Source organism: Pseudonaja textilis, chromosome Z (assembly GCF_049901715.1).
Source record: "Pseudonaja textilis isolate UNSWEBS1 chromosome Z, rPseTex1.2, whole genome shotgun sequence".
Lineage (NCBI taxonomy): Eukaryota > Metazoa > Chordata > Lepidosauria > Squamata > Elapidae > Pseudonaja > Pseudonaja textilis.
In genome coordinates this window covers 4,632,490-4,655,335 of record NC_142008.1, presented here as the reverse complement: position 1 = coordinate 4,655,335, position 22,846 = coordinate 4,632,490, and the positions used below count along the sequence as shown (strand labels likewise).

Genomic DNA, 22,846 nt, shown 5'->3' with positions numbered 1-22,846 from the left:
GCCTGAGCAGGGGGTTGGACTAGAAGACCTCCAAGGTCCCTTCCAACTCTGTTAAAATTTGAACCAGTTCCTTCATAGCTCACATCCTTCACCACTTTCTCAAGATATTATTCTCATTCCTTTCTGTCATTCTCTCACTTCTAGTTGACTCCATGCAAAAGAATCAACAGGGCAGCACCGTCCACAAAGCTCACTTTGGCTTATCCTGCATTAAAAGCCGACAACTGTGAGTACTTGGTTCCTGGAATGATGTTTCCTTTCTCTTTAAAAACAGAGGTGATTTTAGAGTCAAGGACACTGGAGTCTGGAGAAAGAGAAAATTAATTGGAATGTTATTTCTTTCTTGATTGTTCCTATTTATCTTCAACTTCTTCCTGCTTATCTGGGGTCCTTGATGCTGTCTGAGCAGGGTGGTTTCCTTGCAGATGTCTCATAATTCAACTACCAGTAGGTAAAAATGAATTGGGTCCCTTTTTGGCTTGGCTTGGCTTGCCTCTCAGGGTTGCCTGGATGGTTCCTTGAATAGGCTTCTGTTTAGTGTTTGATTGTTTCTCTGAGAATACCTGAAGCTCTGAATCTCAGACATATCAGCTGTCAGCAGGCATAGAAATAGTCAACATCCTCGCCCCATCCAAAGGAGACAATCAAAAAGCTAAAAAGGAAACCTGGCAAGGGATCAACCCCCTAGATAAGCAGGGGTTAACACAAAGTTAACATTAGGCCAATAATCAAGTAACAAACAACATAAGGAACTACAACTAAGGCAGACAAACTAACATTAAACCATAGCCTGACCAAAGAATTACCAAGACCGCCAACACTGACAGGGCAAATCACTTGTATATATAAACAGAAAGCAAAGCCCACTTCCTCTGGTACTGATGATGTTACCCAATTGGATAATGAAACATTTGCAAAAAAAATCTATCAAGCTCAGAGTACCTCAAGGACCCCATAGTTCAATGCAATGCTTCAGAAATTGTCTTCTGTTGGTGCTTATCTGGTATTGGTTCGTAAGATGTGCGACGAAGAAGAATCCATACCCCAGGTAAGGTTGTAGGACAAGGTGCTATTTATAAAAAGCCAGCAAACTCTTCCTCCCAATGCACTGATGATGTAACCTACCCGGGGAATAATAAAATAATAATAATAATAATAATATTATTATAATAAATAAATAATAAATAATAATAAAAAAAATTGCAATGAAAGAGTAGCAAACGCAGACAAAACATGAATTTCTTTCTCCTAGACTACTTAAATGAAGGATCAATTAAACATCCAAATGCTCTTTGCTTATTATGACTTGAAATACAGGTTGTCCTCGCTTAATGACTGGTCACTTAGTAAAGTTATGATGTACCTCCCAAAAGATACTTATGAACTAATTTTAGTGTTAGAATAGCCGCACTCCTCCTTGTTGTGGTCACGTACTCATATTTTGGGTGCTTGGCAATTTGTGGCCCTTTGCAGCATCCTGCAGTCATGTGACCAAGATTTTCAATTTTTATTTTCTTTTTTTGCCAGTGTCCAGGTTTTACATTCAGTGTCCAGCAAAAAAAATGCCCATTGGATATAATGGATTCGTTTAACGATCTGTAAAAAAAATTAAAATCAGGTGTGGTCACATGGTAACTCACTTAACAACCCCCATGACTTACGACCGTAATTCTGGGTTGAATTACAGTCATAAGTTGAGGACTACCTGTATTCCTCTTTCTTTCTCAGCCTCTAAGATTTCTTTATAGTTTATCCATTTCTTGGGGAAATATTTATTACAAAATGATGGGAATAAATAAATTCATGTCTAAATCACTTTTGCTGGTTGTCTTCAATACCTTGGTTATTCTTCCTAATGTCTTTTGGGGAATGGGTGCATTCAAGTCAGTCTTGACTCCTGGGAAATAGCAATAGCACTTAAACTAATATACCGCTTTATAGTGCTTTCCAGCCCGCTCTAAGCGGCTTACAGAGTCAGCCTCTTGCCCCCAACAATCTGGGTCCTCATTTTACCCACCTCGGAAGGATGGAAGGCTGAGTCAACCTTGAGCCTAGTGAGATTCGAACTGCCAAACTGTAGGCAGCTGGCAGTCAGCAGAAGTAGCCTGCAGCACTGCACTCTAACCACTGCGCCACAGAGGCTCCTTGGACAGGTCTTGGCAACATTTCTGAAGTGGTTTGTCATCCCCTCCATGATGACTTAGCGGATAAAGATGCTGAGCTTCTCAGCTGGAAGCCGACAGTCCAGGTTTGAGACCCAAGCCCTGCAGAATGGGGTGAGCTCCCGTTCCTTGCCTCACGCCTACCCACCCAAAAGCACACAAATGCAAATAAGTAGAATAGAATAGAGCCGGAAGGGACCATGCAGGGCTCCCAATCAGTGGTGGAATTCAAAATTTTTATTACCGGTTCTGTGGGCGTGGCTTGGTAGGCATGGCTTGGCTTGGTGGGCGTGGCAGGAGAAGGATACTGCAAAATCCCCATTCCCTCCCCACCCCACTAGCCTGCTTTCCAGCTCCATTCTCCTGTGCAGGGCAACCAAAGAAGACCCAGCTGATCAGCCGAGACTCGATGGGAGGCAGAGAATAGATGGGGGCAGGGCCGGTCAGAGGCGGGATTTGCCGGTTCTCCAAACTACTCAAAATTCCGCTACCGGTTCTCCAGAACTGGTCAGAACCGGCTGAATACCCACCGCTGCTCCCAATCCAACCACATACTCAAGTAGAACACCCTAAACCATTACACGGAGACACACAGAGACCGTTTTCTCCCTCATGCCATCACTCTGCTAAAGCAACTAATTTTCGCAGCTGGCAAAATCCAGTGACTACAATTTTCTTCTTCTTTCTAACGTGAATGTATATTAACCCATATGGTATGGCTGCAATATTATCACAGATAGTCCTTGACTTACAACAGTTCACTTAGTGACCACTCAACGTTACAACGGAACTGAAAAAAAGTGATTTATGGCAGTTTTTCATACTTATCACCATTGCAGCATCTCCATGGTCATGTGATCAAAATTCAGGTGCTTGGCAACTGACTCATATTTATGACGGGTTGCAGTGGCCCAAGGTCATGTGGTCATCTTTTGTAACCTTCTAACAAGCAGAATCACAGGGGAAGCCAAATCCCCTTAACAACCATGTTACTAACTTAACCACTATGGTGATTCACTTAACAACTAGGGCAAGAATGATCACAAAATGGGTGAAACTCACTTAACAACAGTCTCACCTAGCAACAAAAATTTTGGACCAATTGTGGTCGTAAGTTGAGAACTACCTGTCTTTATCCCCTTTACTTATTTATTTTATTTTCTCTTTTATTGGCTGTACACTTTACTATTATTATATTCTGTTGTTTTGCAAGTACACTGAGTGTTTTTATATTGGAGAAAATTGTTGTGTATCTAATCACACTTGATCAAGTAAATAAATATAAGTAATACAAAGAAAACTAAAGGCCAGTTTCACCTGGTATTTTTGATACTGATCAGAGGTGGGTATTCAGCAGGTTCTGGCCAGTTCTGGAGAACCGATAGAGGAAATTTTGGGTAGTTCGGAGAACAGGCAAATACCGCCTCTGACTGGCCCCGCCCCCATCTAGTCTCCGCCTCCCGATTCCCAGATGATTGGCTGGGTCTCCTTTGGTTGCCCTGCACAAGAGAACAAAGCTGGAAAGCAGGCTAGTGGGTGGGGAGGGAATCGGGATCTTGCAGTATCCTTCCCCTGCCACGCCCACCAAGCCACGCCCACCAAACCAGTAGTAAAAAATGTTGAATCCCATCACTGGACTTTGCAGTATCCTTCCCCTGCCACGCCCGCCAAGCCACGCCCACAGAACTGGTAGTAAAAAAAAATGAATCCCACCACTGATACTGACGTAATATATCTTTGAGCTCCCTGAATCTATTGGAAAATTAGGATCTTTGGTAGGGAAAGATTATCACTTCTAAGTGATCACGTGTCTAACAAAAGGGCATTTCCAGACTTGATGTGATCAAAGCTACTTCAGGAATTGATCTGAGAACTTGAAGGCTCCAGCATCTGAAACTTAAATCTAGGTTAGCAAAAAGCAAAATGCTCCTGCTTACATCACATGTGATGCCCAAACAAATGATGGTGTAATGGGACAGACCTCTATAAAATCAAAGTTGGGTTTCCCACAAACTAATAAATCCAGAACCTCCAAGGTCATTTTGGTCTAGATTAATATCTGACAAAGTCATCTTAAGAACTAAAGCTGATAAGAATTACAGATAGTCCTCGACTTATGATCACGATTGCCGCCCCCCAAATTTCTGTTTGCTATGTGAGACAGTTGTTGAGTTTTGCCCCATTTTAAAACATTTTGCACAGTTGTTAAGTGAATCACTGCGGTTGCTAAGTTTGTAGCATGTCTGTTAAGTGAATCTGGCTTCCCATTGACTTTGTTAAGCTAGGAACATAGTTGCTAAGTGAATTCCCCTTTGACTTTGCTTGTCAGAAGGTCGTAAAAGGGGATCACATGACATAGGGACACTGCAACTCTCATAAATAAATGCCAATATCAATTTCATAAAATATTTCTGTGGTCTTTTTAGAGTTGCCAACAGAAAGGGAGGGGGGAGCAGTGCAACAGCTTGCAAAACCGAAACTGCATTCCATAAATGTTTTCAAAGATGGTTTCCAGGTGACTGAAGTTTCTGCCACGTAAAATTCTAACTGGAGAGCATGATTGATTACTCTTGGCTATGGATGTGTCCCATTGGAGAATATGAATGATGATACACCCAGGGGGTGGGGGAAAACCAGGGTCAAGGGGACAATGAATGATGTATCTCAGAGTCGGCTACACCCAGGCAGCACCAGTATGTCTTCTCCTAATCAGTCTTCTTTGAGCTTTGAAAATCCAGCTAGAGACTCATTATTTAAATGGGGGTAACTACCGGAGCCCTGACAGCCAGTTGCCAAGCACCTGAATTTTGATCACATGACCACAGTGGTTGTAAACGTGAAAACTGGTCGCAGGTCACTTTTTTCAGCACCATTGCCACTTTGAATGGTCATTAAATGAACTTTTGTAAGTTGAGGACCACCTATATATGTGGAATGGTTGGAAAAAAGAAACCAGAGCAAATTGGACAAAGTTGGTTTTGTTGTTTAAAAACTTTACAATTGCGCGCGCGCGTGTGTGTGTTTTTAAATGTTATAAATGTTTAGAAAGATGGGCAGAAGTATTATTTAGAACATATATGGCATATCATACATGGACTAGCAACATATATTAACATTTAAACTAGATCAGTAAAACATGGTAAAATATAAATGTTAAGAAGATCTATGTTCAAATACCAATGTCTAAGCCATCTAACCATTGAAGCCCAGCATCTATGTTAAAAATCAAAGACTGGACAATATAGAGATGCAGCTCTGGTGGCCTAGAGGTGGAGCTCTCACCTCACAATCAGGAGGCTGTGAGTTCGATCCTAGGTAGAATATTTGGAATAGACTCTCCTGCTGGAGCAGGGGGTTGGACTAGATGACCTTCAAGGTCCCTTCCATTCAATCTGATATACACCCTCAGCTTACAGCTGGTCACGGTGTGGTCTCCAGTTTGAAGTGAGATCCTGCAGTCACACTGAAGAGAGAATATTGTGCCCCATTTATACAGAGAGAAAAAATTGTAAATTAAGTAGATTTATAGATACCTGAGAAAACCGTGGTGACTAAGAGTCAGCAATGACTTAACGGCGTGCATGAGAAAAGGTTGACCAGTTTAGAGAGAAATGTAAGAAGGTAGGTGGGTTCAGACAGACGGAAATAGAAAAATATGGATACGGATACGATACGTCCACCGTTCAGCATTGTGTGTCAATGGGACGAATTGGAGGAAGCCCAAGGATTTTCATGGAATAGGAGACAGATTCGTTATTAGCTTTAGATCACATCATGGCAACGTCATCCAACAATCATGGTGTGTCATCATGACCCTGAATCCTTCTCAAGTGACTCTTTCCCCCTGGCTGACTTCTTTGAAATTCGGCCTCTCTTACACAGGGGGCTTTTTCACATGACTTAACTTTTTTGGGCATTGCAAGCTTCCTGGGTGGGCTGCTTCTTCCGGTTATCTCCAAAATACGTTCTCCTTTCCCCATCAAGGTTACAAGGAGCTATGATTGACTCAGCCCGGTGAAATAGCAACTTGGTTACCCTCTAAAAATAGACCACATTTTTCATTCTCCCAACATAGCTCAGGGCTCCCAGATATAATCCGCTTGCAAGGGGGCCAGCAAGCGATTCCAGCCAGGCTGAAGATATAGAAGAGCGGAGCAGGACTCCTCTTGAGAGAGAAACCAAGAACGAGACCGGACCGAGGGATTTGGGATTTGGGACTAAGCGACTCCGTTCCAGATTTCTGCCCACCCCACATCTGTAAGTCAATTTTCAGGGTGTGATGATGGAAAGGGTGGTTAAATGGGAGCCAGATCTTTCATGCAAAAAAACCCCCCAACCCCTCTTGGTATAGGCAGTCCTCGACTTACGGCTGCAATTGAGTCTAAAATTTCCGTTAAGTGAAACATTTGTTAAGTGAGTTTTGCCCCCGTTTAACGACTTTTCTTGCCACAGTCGTTAAGTGAATCACTGCAGTTCCTAGGTTAGTAGCAGGTCTGTCAAAAGGTCGCAAAAAGGGGAATCACATGACACCCTGCGACACTGCGGCCATCATAATTCTGAGCCAGTGGCCAAGCCGCTGAATTTGAATCACGGGACCAGGGAGATGCTGCAACGGTCGTAAGTGTGATAAATGGTCATAAATCACATTTTTCATTTTTCAGTGCCATTGTAACTTTGAATGAACTGCATTGTAAAACTCAATGAACTGCTGTAATTCAAGGACTATCTGAATTGAACTGCATGGTCACTGGGCCAAATCAAAGCCAGAGCTGTGGATTGCTGGGAAAAAAAAACTCACTTTGTAATGCTGGTTTAAGATATTTGATCTTCCAATTGTTGAACTATAATGAGGATTTGACGGACAAGCATGAAATATCCTTTGGCCCCAGTGAATAGCTCACTTCTTGCCTGTAACCCAATTTTGCCATCCAGATGTTAAAAGATCCATTATGGCTTTGAAACAATGGGTGTGAATTGGCTGTGAGTTGTAAACAGGTAGTTCTCAACTTGTGATTACAGATAACAGATAATCAGAGTTGGAAGGGACCTTATAGGTCATCTAGTCCAACCCCCCGCACAAGCAGGAGACCTTACACCATTTCTGACAAATGGCAGTCCAATCTCTTCTTGAAGGTCTCAACTGATGGCGCTCCCACAACTTCCGTGGTCAGGCTGTTCCATTGGTTGATTGTTCTCACTGTCAGAAAGTTTCTCCTTATTTCCAGGTTAAATCTCTCCTTGTTCAGTTTCCATCCATTATTCCTTGTCTGGCCTTTGGGTGCTTTGAAAAATAGCTTAACCCCTTCCTCTCTGTGGCAGCCCCTCAAATATTGGAAGACTGCTATCAATTCTCCCCTGGTCCTTCTCTTCACTAGACTAGCCAAGCCCAGTTCCTGCAACCGTTCTTCATATGCCTTAGTCTCCAGTCCCCTAATCATCCTGGTTGCTCTTCTCGATTACAATTGGGGCTTGTATTTCCATTGCTAAACAAGGTATAGTTGTAAAATGAGTCACGTCCTAATTTACAACCTTTTTTTGCCATGGTTGTTAAATGAATCACTGCAATTTGTTAACTGAATCAAGCAATCACTAAACAAACTTGGCTTTCCCCGTTGACTTCGCTTGTCAGAAGCAAACTGAGTAGATCATAAATAGGGATCGCGTAAATACATGTAGGTTGCCAACCACCCTGAGTTTTTACCCTGTGGCCTTTGGAATGCTGCGATGGTTGTACGTGCGAGGAATGGTCAAAACTCACTTTTTAAAGTGCATTTAGAATAGAATGGAATGGAATGGAATGGGATGGGATGGGATGGAATGAAATGGAATGGAATGGAATAGAATAGAATAGAATAGAATAGAATAGAATAGAATAGAATAGAATAGCAGAGTTGGAAGAGACCTTGAAGGTCTTCTAGTCCAACCCCCTGCCTAGACAGAAAACCCTACACCTCTTCAGACAAATGGTTATCCAGTCTCCTCTTAAAAATCTCCAGTGTTGGAAAATTCACAGGTTCTGGAGGCCACTTGTTCCATTGATTAATTGTTCCAACTGTCAGGAAATTTCTCCTTAGTTCTAAGTTGCTTCTCTCCTTGATTAGTTTCCACCCATTGCTTCTTGTCCTGCCCACAGGTGCTTTGGAGAATAGATTGACCCCCTCTTCTTTAGGGGAGCCTCTCAAACATTGGAAGACTGCAATCATGTCATCCCTAATCTTTCTTTTCATTAAATTAGATATACCCAATTCCAGCAACTGTTCTTTATATGTTTTGTTAGCTTTCAAATTCAAATTCAGAATAGAGCTGAAAGGGACCTTGGAGGTCTTCTAGTCCAGCCCCCTCATCAAGCAGGAGAACCTATAGTACTATTTCAGACAAGTGGAAGTCCAGTCTCCTTTTTTTAACTTCCAGTGTTGGAGTACCCACAACTTCTGAAGGCCACTGGTTAATTATCCTCACTTTCTCCTGCCTTCCAGGTTACGTCTCTCTTTGCTTAGTTTCCTTGATTAGACTTTGATTAGTGGATTAGTCCTTGATTATTAGTTGATTAGAATTAGTTTCCATCCTTCGAATGGTTGCAGAAAAAAGGACTGTAAGTCAAGGACTACCTCTCTCCTGCTTTCAGACTTGAGTTCCTTCTCCATTTCCCACTATAACCCAATCAGATCTCAGTTGAAAAAAGAGCAACTGACCCTACAGAGCCAAGAGACATGAGAGCAGCCTTCATTGTCTGACTACTTGCATGGATGAACTTTTCCTGAACTATCTGTACGTTGAGTCATGACACCTGGACTTCTCTTCTCGTTGATTTCAATCGTTTTAGTACAGAGGACTCCAAACTTGTCAACTTTAAGACTTGTGGACTTCAACTCCCAGAATGCTGGCTGGAGAAGTCCACAAAGTTGCCAAGTTTGGAGACTTAAACCCACCACCACCATCATTTTAGTAGCTCATTCAAGCAGCTTCCTCCAGTCAGAGCAAGCTGCTGAGCAGAAAATTGCTGGAATGTACCTGTTTCACAGATTTATGGCAATATGTCAATGCAGATTGTGAGACCTCCATGTAGAGATATCTGTTAGCTGAGCCATGGCAACTGGGCTTATTTTTTTTATACATATTGCTGCACATTTTGGACAAGAAATCTTGTGGTTTGGTGAAGGAGGGTTTGGTACATCCCAAAACTCTTCACCTAGCCATCTGGCTCAGACCGAGGAAGCTGCTTTGCTGTAGGAGGGGGAGGAAGAGGAGGAATTTGTACATTCCAACATCTCTCTGCTAACCAATTTGCTCTAAGAGCCGAGAAACATTTCAACCCAGTTAGTAAATAAGTCTAATTGCTATAACTCAACTTAGTACCTGGGAGATGGAGAATCTTCACTGACATATTTTTCCTAGACTATCTTTGCAGTGCACACAACTCTTGAACAACTTTTGAGTTTAGTTGTAATCTAAGCAAGGCAGTTGTTAAGTGAGCTTTTCCCCATTTTTAACCACAGTGTTTTAAGCGAACTACTGCATTTGTTAAGCTAGTAGCATGATTGTTGAGTGAATCTGGCTTCCCAATTGACTTTGCTTGTCAGAAGGTCACACAAAAGGGGGATCACGCAACCCCCCAGGACACTAAAACTATCATAAACATAGGAGCCAGTGGCCAAGCGTCTGGATTTTGATCACGTGATCACGGGGAGGCTGAAAAAAGGTCGCCACTATGAAACACGGTCATAAATCAACTTTTTCAATCCCATGGTCACTTTGAATGGCCACTAAATGAATGGTTGTAAGCCGAAAGTGAGATAGTTGGCAAAGTGGAACAAGTGAGGGCAACTATGGCTATCTAAAATCCTCCCTGTTTTTTAGCCTGTTGAAGGTTGCTTTGGGGAAAATGATGATCCAAAGGAGGAGATGGAAGACAGGGGAGAGTGGGCCGGTTATTTTTCCCAGCTGGGGGTTATAGGCTTTCGTTTTTCCCCATGATTTCTGGTCTTAAAAGTTGGTGAAACTCTCCTGTGGATTTTCAGGAGCATATTTGGGAATGACTTCCAAGTGACGGAAGCGACAATACAAGAGCACACAACAGATAAAAACTCAGTGTTAACCGCTCCATACTTGATTGCAGAAAGTATGACTTCAGCAACCGAGTGGTCAATGCCTGGAATGCATTACCTGACTCTATTGTTACATCCTCTAACCCCCCATTCCTTAACCTCAAACTAACTACTATTGACCTCACCCCATTCCTAAGAGGTCTGTAAGGGGCGTGCATAAGTGCACCATCGTGCCTACCGTCCCTGTCCTATTGTTCGCATTTATTCATTCCTATTTCCTGTATTCTTACTCATGTTTATACTTATACCTCTTATCTTGTAATCAATTATCAAATCAAATCAAATGAGATAAATAAATAAGTCACCAAAACATTATAGGAATGAAAGGCTAAAATACGGCATTGAAATTTACATTATGGCTCACCCATTGCTATATATATACATTGACACAGAGCAATTGTGTCTCCTTTAACATTGAAATAACAGGCTGAAAAATGAGAGTTTAGCATTTCTGGAGGGAGAAAGAGGATATCTGAGATTGGAATTTGAGATCAGATTTTTTTTTCCCCTGTTTCAGTTAATCAATAGTTGCTTGTATGTGGAGTTTCTTATCTCAAGAAGTGTGGCTGAAATTAAACCGAACATGTTTCAAGGGGCAGGAAAAGATTATCAAATATATTTGAGACTAACCCAGCTTTATAGCATTCGTTTCTTTGCAGAAAATTGAAAATATTGTTATCTAGGAAGTTCTAGGATCTTCTGTCCAGAGTGGAGCCAGGCTTATAAATGTAAACCTACAGATTAATTTTAAATACAGGTTGTCCTTAACTTAAGACATGGCTGTTCAATAAGTTCCCCCCAATTTATAACCCTTCTTGTAGTAGTTGTTAAATGAATCGCTGCAGTTGTTAAATTAGTAATATGGTTGTTAAGTGAAAGTGGTTTCCCCATTGACTTTACTTTTCAGAAGGTCACAACTGATGATCACAAAATCCTGGGACAGTGCAACTGTCATAAGTATGAGTCAGTTGCCAACTGTGTAATTTTTGATCACATGACCATGGGGACGTTGCAATGAATGGTCTTAAGTATGAAAAATGGTCACAAGTCTCTTTTTTTCAGTGCTGTTGTAACTTCAAAAGGTTACTAAATAAATAGTTCTACATAGAGGACTATCTGTATACATGAAGGTTGGATTTCTTTGGCACAACTTCAGAATCCAAAGCGCAGTGGGAAAGTGAGTCTCATTCTTTTGTAAGCCAATCCTTGTAGGCAAGTTGAGTTTGTTGTATAAAAACAGAGTCTCTTTTGCTTATTAATTGGAATACTTTTGAAAAAATTGTTTCAGTGTGGATCCATGATTATTATTATTCATTATTATTGGAACTGTATTCTGTAGGGGTTTTTTGGCCTGTCTTGGGAAAAGCTATTATAAACATTTTGAAACTTATTGATCAAGAGAGGCAAAGGTGTTTACCATTTTGTTTGGATCATAGCAGAGGTGGAATTCAGCCAGTTCTGACCAGTTCTAGAGAACCGGTAGAGGAAATTTTGAGTAGTTCGGAGAAATACCGCCTCTGACTGGTCCCGCCCCCCTCTATTCTCTGCCTCCCAATCAGCTGGGACTTCTTTGGTTGTCCTGCACAGAAGAACGGAGCTGGAAAGCAGGTTAATGGGGTGGGGAGGGAATGGAGATTTTGCAGTAACCTTCCCAAGCCATGCCCACCAAGCCATGCCCACCAAGCCACGCCCACAGAACCGGTAGTAAAAACTTTTGAATCCCACCACTGATCATGATATATACCCACATTCTAAATGTAAGATTGATTGTGCACCATAAAGAATAGCAAGATTGCAGGTAATCTGTGACTTACAATAACAGAATAACAGAGTTGGAAGGGACCTTGGAGGTCTTCTAGTCCAACCCCTTGCTCAAACAGGAGACCCTATACCATTTCATACAAACAGCTGTCCAGTCTCTTCTTGAAAACTCTCAGTGTTGGAGCAACCGCAACTTCTGGAGGCAAGTTGTCCCACTGGTTAATTGCTCTCGCTATCAGGAAATAAGTGTTACTAATCATCCATTTAATGATTATTCATAGTTAGAAAGGCACTTAAAAAAGTGACTTATGGCTGTTTTTCACACTTAGGATATTGCAGCATCCCCTGGGTTAGGTGATCAAAATTCACTTCGCTTTAGCTCCTATTTATGACAGTTGCAGGATAACCTGGAGTCACGTGATCCGCTTTTGCGACCTTCTAACAAGCAAAGTCATTGGGGAAACCAGATTCACTTAACAACCATGTCACTAACTTAACAACTGCAGTGATTCACTTAACAATTGTGGCAAATGAGTTAAAACTACATAACTACTTTGTCGCTTAGCGCTTGAAATGTTGGGCTCAGTTGTGGTCATTAAGTCAAGGGCTACCTATGCTGAGACAGTCATAATTGAATTAATAATTAAATAAATTAATAATTGAATTAAATGAACATAAAGGATAGTTTTCTGAAAGAAAGAACTTCCCTTTATCATAAAGAATGCACACTCTGGTCACTATAATATGTTTAATATATATAAAATGTATAATAGTTTGAGGGCCCATGGAAGTCCTTTGCACCCTTTGAGGTGGCCTTGCCTTGAGTTTGCACTCATTCTTTTGCTATTCCAAAAAGTTAGAGCGCTTGCAGAAGTCCTTGGGAATGGAGCCCCCACGAGTGGCCTTCACTCACCACCAGCTGCCCGCTGAAAAACAGTATCCTTCCCTCCTTCTCCAAATGCCAGAAGCAGCTGTCATTGGCAGAGCCGCCCTTGGATTTTTGAGTCAGAAATAGAAGGGCTGTGTTATTTCAAACTTGCTCTTATTCTCTCTGGGTCAAAGATAACTTGCCTGGGGAAAATGCCTCAAACATAAACTGCATTTCGGAAGCTTAAAAGGACATAACTTCCCCACCGATTCCAAAATTGTGGATTATTATTCGATTATATTTTAGATCCAGGGATTTCTTTTCTCAAGGGAATGAGGTTCTTTCAAGCTATTTTGACTTCAGCTCTCTCCAGGCCCTTCTCAACTTCAAATGCAAAACCAAAATTTCACTCATTGCAAAGTCCATTCCAGATGGAGTCCGAGATTAAACGACTTCCCAAATGTAGAATGGATTTAATCCTCCCTTTGCGTTTGTTCAGCCTGGCAATCCTGCTCTTTTTATTGCCTTGATGAAACATTTCTTGATTTGGGTGCACAATTCTCCTGTATGATCAATTCTTCTCACATAAAATGATAAAACCGGTGTGTCGGATAGTTAAGTCTATATTTATCCACTGCTGCTTGGGAGGTCGCTTGCTGCAGCTGAATGAGGAATGGAGCTAAACCCAAGATAAGCATCTTGATTGCTCTCCAAATTTAGCATTGTAGAAATTAAGATTGAAAGAGAGTTTGATTGAAAACAATGGTGAAAAAAAACAGAAACCTTGGGCCAAATGCCTTTTCACATTGAAAACTTTGGAAAAATATACATAAAAAATGTAATTGCTGAAATGTATAGATTGTCTCAGTATTTGTTATGGATACGCAATGGGCACATGCCTTGTTGCAATTGGGGTTGCTGATTTACAACATTTGTTAAGTGACCATTCAACATTAAAATGCCACTGAAAAAAGAGACTTATGACTTATCCTCACACTTACAGCCATCACTGTTTCCACATGGCCATGTGATCAAAATTTGAATATCTGGCAACACCTATATATGGTGGTTGCAGTATCCAAGGACATGTGATCTTCCAGCCGGCTCAAAAAAAAAAAAACAATTAATAGAGGAACTCAGATTCGCTTATTTGCTTAACAAGATTGGCAAAAAAAACCCAAGCCATAAAATCAGGTGTGACTCACTTAACAACTCAAATGTTGACCCCAATTACTGTCTTATGTTGAGGATTACCTGTATAGTCATGAACTGGGAATTGCTTAGCTCCTACCTTGCCATTATAGGATGCTGCAATACGTAACCATAATTGGCACTGGGAACTTCCATTGCTAAAAGGGGCAATTGCTAAGTGAGTTGTGATCTTTTTTGTTGTTGTAGTTATTAAGTGAATCTTTGCTTCTCATAAGCGCCCTGGAATCAGCCTTCACATGACCCTGGGACACAGCAACCATTCTATATACGTGCCCAAATTTTGATCTCATAAAGCTGCAATGATTTTAAGTGAGCTGCTTTGGGTAGTGAGGTAGGCGGCATATAAATTTAATAAACAAATAAGAGGACCTTTTAAATCACTCTTTTTAGTAATAAATCACTTTTTATCATAATCTCGAATGGTTGTTAAGGGAATGAGACTAGTAAGCCAGTCTAGTCTCATTCTTGTATAAGAATCAGCCGTAGGACTATAGATGAGATAGATCAGAGGTCTCCAAACTTGGCAACTTTAAGACTTGTAAACTTCAATTCCCTGAATTCTCCAGCCAGCTATGGGAGTTGAAGGCCACAAGTCTTAAAGTTGCCAAGTTTGGGGAACCCTGAGATAGATTGTGCCCGAGCAGAAGACCTGAAATGTCACTTCCAACGTGGGGTGGGATTCAATTTTTTTTTTTACTACCGGTTCTGTGGGCGTGGTTTGGTGGGGAGGGATACTGTAAAATCTCCAGTCAGAGGTGGGATTTGCTGGTTCTCCGAACTACTCAAAATTTCCACTACCAGTTCTCCAGAACTGGTCAGAACCTGCTGAATACCCGCCTCTGCATTCCGACTCTTGTTATTCTTTCATTCAGAACTATGCAGCTCCACATCAACCTGCAAAGCTCTTTTATTCCAAAGATCGGAAAAGAATAGAATATAGAATAAGAGTTGGAAGAGACTTTGGAGGTCATCTAGTCTGACCCCTTGCTCGAGAAGGAGAATTTATACCATTCCAGGCAAAACACTGGTCCTATCTTTTCTTGAAAGCCTCCAGTGATGGGCCAATCACAAGTTCTTGAAGGCAAGTCGCTCCACTGGTTGATTGTTCTCACCGTTGGGAAACTTCTCCTTAGTTAGGTCCAAATCTTTCATTTGAATTGCTCCTGAACCCATGGCCTCCAAGGGAGTTGGACCTGTGGTGTCCAAAAACTGAGGGTCCATCAAAAACTGGGCTGAAGAGAGAATTCCCAAAACTACTATTTCAAAAGCGAGGTGAAAGGAACACCTGGTGGAGAAATTTGGTTGTGTTCATCACTGGAGGCTCTTTAAAAAAAGAGACTAAACAACTATCTGTCTGAAATTGATCAGGGGGCTGGACTAGAAGCCCTCCGTGGCCCCTCTCAACCCTGCTATTCTATGTTCTATGATTCAAGTCAGCCCGTCTCTTTTTACCAGCCTGTAATTTTTTGCCATCTGTTTCTAACCATGATTGGTGGTCAGGAAGTGGCAAGGACTTGCTGGACCAGGAATGTAGACAGGATTAGGGCTTGGATGCTGGGAACAATAGCCAACTCGCGTGCAGAAGGGGCAGGAGGGGGAAAAGGCAATTGAGCTGATAGTCCTTAAATGAATGGGGCCTGCAGGCAGACAGCCCTCTCCACGCCTCCCTTCGCCTGCCACATTGGCTTCTCCTCCAGCTATTATTACTGCTTATCCATCTATGAGGAGTCAACAACACCAGGCACATAAGCGGCGCCAGCAGTCAGTGGGTCTGCATTGGGGCTCAAATTATCCACCAGGCAAGCAACGGCGGAGGGATTAAGGGAACAGGCCACACAAGTGAATTCCTTAACTTCCAGCCACAGATTCCCCAGGCCATTTAAAGACTGGGATGGTGCTGGAGGGGTCATCAGTCAAGAGGCCAGCATGCCTTGGGGCAAGGGCAGAGCCGAGCTAGTTGTTAAAGATCTGGTTTGTGGGAAGGGTGGGCACAACTGGAAAAATCAGCGCTGGTTCGGTTTTCCAACTTGTGTCTTTAAATAAGTCATTTTGAGGCAGATCAGAGTAGGAACTAAAGTAGAGTAGAGTAGAGTAGAGTAGAGTAGAGTAGAGTAGAGTAGAGTAGAGTATGGAATAGAATATGGAAGAATAGAATAGAATAGAATAGAATAGAATAGAATAGAATAGAATAGAATAGAATAGAATAGAATAACAGAGTCGGAAGGGACCTTGGAGGTCTTCTAGTCCAACCCCCTGCTAGGCAGGAAACCCTCTATACATTTCAGACAAATGGTTGTCTAATCTCTTCTTTAAAACTTCCAGTGTTGGAGCATTTACAACTTCTGGATGCAAGTTGTTCCACTGATTAATTTTCGAGGAAGGGTGGGAGGGAGGGAGGAAGATAATAGAGATGGATGGATGGATGGTAGATAATAAAAAATGAAAGGAAGATAATATAAAGGAAGGAAGGAAGGAAGGAAGGAAGGAAGGAAGGAAGGAAGGAAGGAAGGAAGGAAGGAAGGAAGGAAGGAAGGAAGGAAGGCAGGCAGGCATGTAGGAAGGCATGTAGGAAGGAAGGAAGGAAGGAAGGAAGGAAGGAAGGAAGGAAGGAAGGAAGGCAGGCAGGCATGTAGGAAGGCATGTAGGAAGGAAGGAAGGAAGGAAGGAAGGAAGGAAGGAAGGCAGGCATGTAGGAAGGCATGTAGGAAGGAAGGAAGGAAGGAAGGAAGGAAGGAATGTAGGAAGGAAGGAAGGAAGGAAGGAAGGAAGGAAGGAAGGAAGGAGAGGGAGGGAGGGAGGGAGGGAGGATTATAGGTAATCTTCAACACTTGGCAATGACAAGACACCACTTTCACACCCAGAAGAGCTAAAGATGAATGAGGCTGGTTCCAGGCGTTTCACACGCCAAAGGACATCATGGGAACATGGCACCAAGAAAGCGGTTAAGAGACCACGCAGAGGGCAGGGGGAAGTGACAGATGCAGGGGGCAGGTACAGTGAGAAAAGGCATCTAAGTGTCTCTCACCCATCCCTGAGTCAACAGACCCTGGTATGCTTGTGCCAGCCTCGTTGCTAGTTCCTCTCTTGTCTCTGTGGTCCCTTTTCCCTGACCCTGCCAGTCTCCACAATCCACCCCTCTCCAAGATAATGGGGGAGAAAGCCTGAGTGGTTGGGGATGAGGTTAACCAGGCGTGGAGCACAGAAGAACAAAGAGATTGCCAAGATGGATTTGTGGCAACAGGGGAAAAGGCTATCTTTGGGACAACCATGGCCTGGATGATGGAGAACCTCCGTAGGCAGTCCTTAAGTGGGTCTCGCCCAACTCATTTGTTCAAAACGAACAATATTCTTGGCACAAATCCCTCTTTTGGCAAAACTCATGAAAAACTTTAAAGCAAATGTTAGAACAATGAATCAGCGGAACAACTTGCCTCCAGAGGTTGTAAAATGCTCCAACACCGGAATACTTTTTAAGAAGAACTTGGATTTGTCTGAAATGGTATAGGGCTTCCTGCCTAAGCAGGGGGTTGGACTAGAAGACCTCCAAGGTCCCCTCTAACTCTGTTTGTCAGCATTCTAACAAAACTTCCCCATACTCATTCAGCACTCAGAGACAAAAGTCCACCCAAGTAAGAATTTATTGGAGAAGTCATACTGGCACACCTGGGAAAACCCGAATCTGAGGGTCCGCGTTTTCCTTTCCCCAAGATACGTTCAAAGTTTCATCCCCTGCACCCATCAGTCTATCACATGACCCAGCCAAAGATCATCCCACCTGGAGCCATTCCTCCAGACACTCCTCTCCAGGTGTAGGACAACTTGTCCTTGAGTTTTAAGGAGGGAATGTTGGCAGCCTCGAAGCTTCCAAGAACAATATGACTTCCAAGGCTGACACTATTATTCTATTCTATTCAACGTTTTTCAGCCTCAGGGACTTTCAAATGTATGGATTTCAACTCCCAGGTTTAGGATAACATACCACGACCTTACAATCTACATGAGGAATGGGCAATCTTTAATAACCACAACCAAACAGATCGTGTAGATCCAACAAAACCACTGCCAGGAATGCAGTTGCCCCCCAAAAATGCAGAACCACCTGAAGAGAAACACAAGAGGACATGCCAGGAATAAGGCAAATCTCTTTTAAGTACGGAATGGCTGAGAGCCCACAATGCAATTGTGATGCCCCGGAGCAAAATGTATTGCTTATAGATGGAGAATGTCTCCTTAGGAAAGTTAAGGCACCTGAGATGATCTCATCACAGCCACATCACAAGCAGCTAGAACAGGGGTGTCAAACTTGCATCATCACGGTGGTGTCACATGACGTATCAGGACTTTTCCCCTCTTTGCTAAACCGGGCATGGGCGTGGCCACTGTGTAATGCATCTGGCCCATGGACCATGAGTTTGACAGCCCTGAGTTAGATGGTTAGCTTCTTTAGATGTTGGACTATGACATCTATCATATTGCAACTCAATGGTGCCCTATTATGGCAATTTTATAATGGTTTTACTCTAAGTTAATATTTTATCTTGTCTATTGTATTTCTGTTTGTATGTATAACGCAGGGGTGTCAAACTCGATTTCACTGAGGGCCGCATCAGGGTTGTGTTTGACCTTGGGGGGCTGAGGGGGCGTGGCCACAGAGGACGTGGCCAACTCAATGTCACTCGTGTCGGGGCACCTGTGGTGTCCTGAGCACTCTGCTAGTGAAAACGGGCTCCCGAGCTCCGTTTCAGTTGTGACTGCCTCCTGCAACCCTCCCAAGAGGAAGGCCCTCCCAAGCTCTGTTTTCGCTGGAAGAAGGACTGAGGGTTGGTCCTTGGCTGTTTCCAGGGCAACCCTGCAGGCCAGATCTAAGCACCTGGAGGTCCGGATCCAGCCCCCAGGCCTTAAGGTTGACACCCCTGGTATAACATATTTATTAGTGTTGTATATCAGTAATTGCATGACCTCTATAGATGCCAATAAAAGAAAAGAAATTTCCCAGAATTTGCTAGCTGGTGTCATGGACTTCAACTCCCGGATGTCCCCAACCAACATGCTAGCTGAGGAATTCTGGGAGTTGAAGTCCACACGTCTTAAAGTTGCTAAGGTTGAAAAACACTGTTTTAAAAGATCTCAAAGGAGTTTTGGTGAGGTTTCTGGAATTTCTCAAGAGTCTTTGCAGGAAGGGTGCACCTCAAAGGTGTTTTATTCCAAAAGACAACTAGATTCCTTGGTGTGGTTTTTTTTTTCTTTGAAAACGTTTCGTTTCTCACCCCAAAAAACTTCTTCATTCTAACTGAAGGGTGGAAATTCAGTCAGTTAAGACTGAAGAAGCTTCTTGGGTGAGAAGTGAAATGTTTCAAAGCGGAAAAACATTAAGGAAGTCCGATTGCCTTTCCAGTTGGAAAAACACCTTTGAGGCAACTATGACCTGGATGATTGAGAATCTCCATAGACGGTCCTTAAGTGGTCTCATCCAACTCATTTGTTCAATGAACAATATTCTGGCATACATCCCTCTTTTGGCAAAAAAACAACAACCCTGAAGAGCTCTAGAGCAATGTTTTCAGCCTCAGGGACTTTCAAATGTATGGATTTCAACTCCCTGATTTGAGATAACATACAATCTCCATGAGCAATGGCGATCTTACAATCTACGTGAGGAATGGCGATCAAAATGGAGCAATCTTTAATAATCACAGCCAAACAGATCATGTAGGTCCATCAAAACCACTGCCAGGAATTCAGTTGCCCCGAAAAACTCGGAGCCACCTGAAGAGAAACACAAGAGGGCATGACAGAATCTCCACAGATATGCACGTAGCAACCATAAAGATGGAGTGCAGCAGGCAAAGAGATTGCATTTAGAACCCAGATAGTTTTAAGTCGTGTGGGAACCCACCGCTTCTGAGATCTAAGGGAAAAATATGTCAGAGGAGGAGGAGGAGGAGGAGGAGGAAAGAGAGGACAAAAAGGGACTTACTCCGTGTTCTATACCGCATATTTCTACTACCATGGAATTGGCACTGGGCTGACACCAAGCTTACACAGGGACACAATAGACGTTTTGCTTAGGGAAGCATATCTGTTCAGAGCAGAAACTGTCCCTTTTAAAGTGGGCGAAATGCTCTTGGGCATATCCAGCACTGAGGCGCGTTGGCTGCATCTTTTTTGAAAAGTTCTTTCTGATGACACCAACGGGATGAATGCAGCAGGTCACTGGCCTTGGGGCAAGCGAAGATAGCCCTGAACAGGTGGGTTGCGTTGTTTGAGGCCTGAGTCACCAGCAGCCAAAGTGGGTGTTGCGGGGGAGAGAAGGGGGGGTCAGAGCTGCCTTCAGAAGGGATGCTTCGAAGCCTGGAACAGCGTTAATTCAGACAGGTTGGCGTTCTTCTCTCTCCCTCTGCTGGTTTCAGTTTTTTAAAATCTTGTTGTGTGTGTTGGGGAGGAGGAGAAAGACTGCAAAGAGAGAGCGTTACCGAATGTCTGTGGAGATTCTAAGTCATCCAGGTCACGGTTATCCCAAAGGTGTTTTTTCAAGAGGCAGCTGGACTTTGTTTTTCTTTGAGGACGTTTCGCTTCTCCTCCAAGAAGATTCTTCAGCTCAGAGCCGGAGAAGCCTCTTGGGTATGAGAAGCGAAAGGTCTTCAACAGAAAAACAAAGAAAGTCCAGTTGCCTGTTGAGAAAAAGGAGCCTTGGGCGTTACAGAATGCGCCCAGATCTATCCACGAGAAGGACCTAGGAGAGCGATGGCAAACCATTTGCGTATGAGTCGATCCCAACTGAGACCACAAATTGGTGGTGCTAAGCATGACATTAAGTGAATTATGACTTTTCTTGCCACGGTTTTATGTGTATCACTCTAGTTGTTAGGTTAGTAACAAGGTGATTAATCCGGCTTCCCCATTCTGACTCTGCTTTGTCAGAAGGTCACAAAATGGGATCCCATGACCCCGAGGTACGGCAACTGTCCTAAATATGAGTCAATTGCCAAGCATCTGAAATTTGATCCCTTGACCACGGGATGCCGCTGTGCTCAAAAGCAGAGGCCTCCAAACTTGGCAACTTTAAGACTTGTGGAGAATTCTGGGAGTTGAAGTCCACAAGTCTTAAAGTTGCCAAGTTTGGGGACCCCTGTGTCAAAAGTGTGAAGAATGTTCAAAAGTCACTTTTTTTTCAGTGGCATTGTAACTTTGAGTGTCACTGTTGTAAGTCGAGGACTAGGTATATTGCTACCTGGAAGATACAGATAGGAGTCACATTCAACTGAGGGAAGGTTTTGGTCATGCTCACACCTCGTGAGGACATTGTCTCCACAGTGTTGTCTTCATCCCATTCACAACCCACCAGCGAGACAGCTTCACGTCCTCCTTAATTATGACAGCATTAAAGTACAGGCAGTCCTCGACTTACGACCACAGAGTTTCCATCGCTAAGCAAGGCAATTGTTTAATGACTCACACCTGATTTTACCAACTTTTTTTTTTTTTTGCTATGGCAAAAAGGGAATTCCAGTAGGCGTTAAGTGAATCCTGCAGTCATTAAGCGAATCCGGCTTCCCCACATCGACTTCGCCTGTTAGAAGTTGGCTGGGAAGATTACGAACGGTGATCAGGTGACTCCGGGATCCCGTAAATGCCAGTCACATGATCATATGACTGTGGGGAAAGCCGGGACGGTTGTAAGTGTGGGAAATGGCCGTGACTTTTCTCAATGCGGTTGTAACTTCGAATGGTTGCTAAATGAATGATTGTAAGTCAAGGACTACCTGCAGCATTTTCCATCTTCTGGCAACATCTCAGCTGGCCTCCAGGGGTGAATAATCCCAGGAGGAGATTTACTAGGAACAAAGGCAGAAGATGCAAAAAAAATAGGGTTCAATAATGAAGATACCACATTTCACAGCTAATACAGGGATGAAGTTTTCTGTCTGTCCAGCGTTCTTTGGGGAGATGGTGCAGTTAGAGGTGTACGCAGTTATTTTCCCTTTACAGTTAGTCCTTGACTTGCAATGGTTCATTTAACGACCGTTCGAAGTTACAATAGCACTGAAAAAAGTGACTTATGACTGTTTTTCATCCACATGACTGTTGCAGCCATCCCAGGGTCACAGGATCAAAATTTGGTTGTATAGGAAAGATATACCATATTTAATTATACACATTTTGATAGCGGCGAGAACGATATATGTGCAGTATTGGAAAAATGAAACCACACCACCAGAAAGAGAAATAATAAAAGAAAATAACAGCTTGTGCAGAATCGGATAAGTTAACCTTAGAATTGAAGAATGAAGGGGAATCAGCTTACTATGAAACATGGAATACGTTTTATCAGTGGCTACAAAAAAAAAAAAGTTGGGAAAAAATAGACAAAATGAAAAGAACCAAAAAGCAAATACCGTGTTAATAATATGAAAGTTAATGGTTTAGCAATATCTTTGTATGTTTGGTAAATGTAACACCAAAATGGCAGCACCATTGTGTATTTACAGTTGGAAACAATAAAAAATATATCCCACCCCCAAAAATTTTTTTGGGTTGCTTGGCAACTGGCTCAAATTTATGACGGCCGCGTGATTGGCGCCCTTTGGACAAGCAAAGTTCATGGGAAAGTCAGATTCCCTTAATAACTATATTACTAATTTAACTCATCTGCAGTGATCCACTTAACATACATGGCAAGAAAAGATGTAAAATGGGGCAAAACTCACTTATTTCTCATTTAGCAACATAAATTTTGG

At 42.7% G+C, this 22,846-nt stretch overlaps 1 protein-coding gene across 3 annotated transcripts in view; it reads left to right on the top strand.

The window, feature by feature from the left end:
* XIRP1 (xin actin binding repeat containing 1) overlaps positions 1 to 22,846 on the top strand; it is a 47,762-nt gene that overhangs the window by 6,162 nt on the left and 18,754 nt on the right. For 2 of the 3 annotated variants that reach the window (XM_087917013.1, XM_087917011.1), the window contains exon 2: positions 145 to 226. The gene's annotated coding sequence lies outside the window, so the exon portion shown is untranslated. Of the gene's footprint in view, positions 1 to 144; positions 227 to 6,295; positions 6,420 to 22,846 lie in introns of those variants that run through there. The other variant, XM_087917012.1, reaches the window with a different exon arrangement.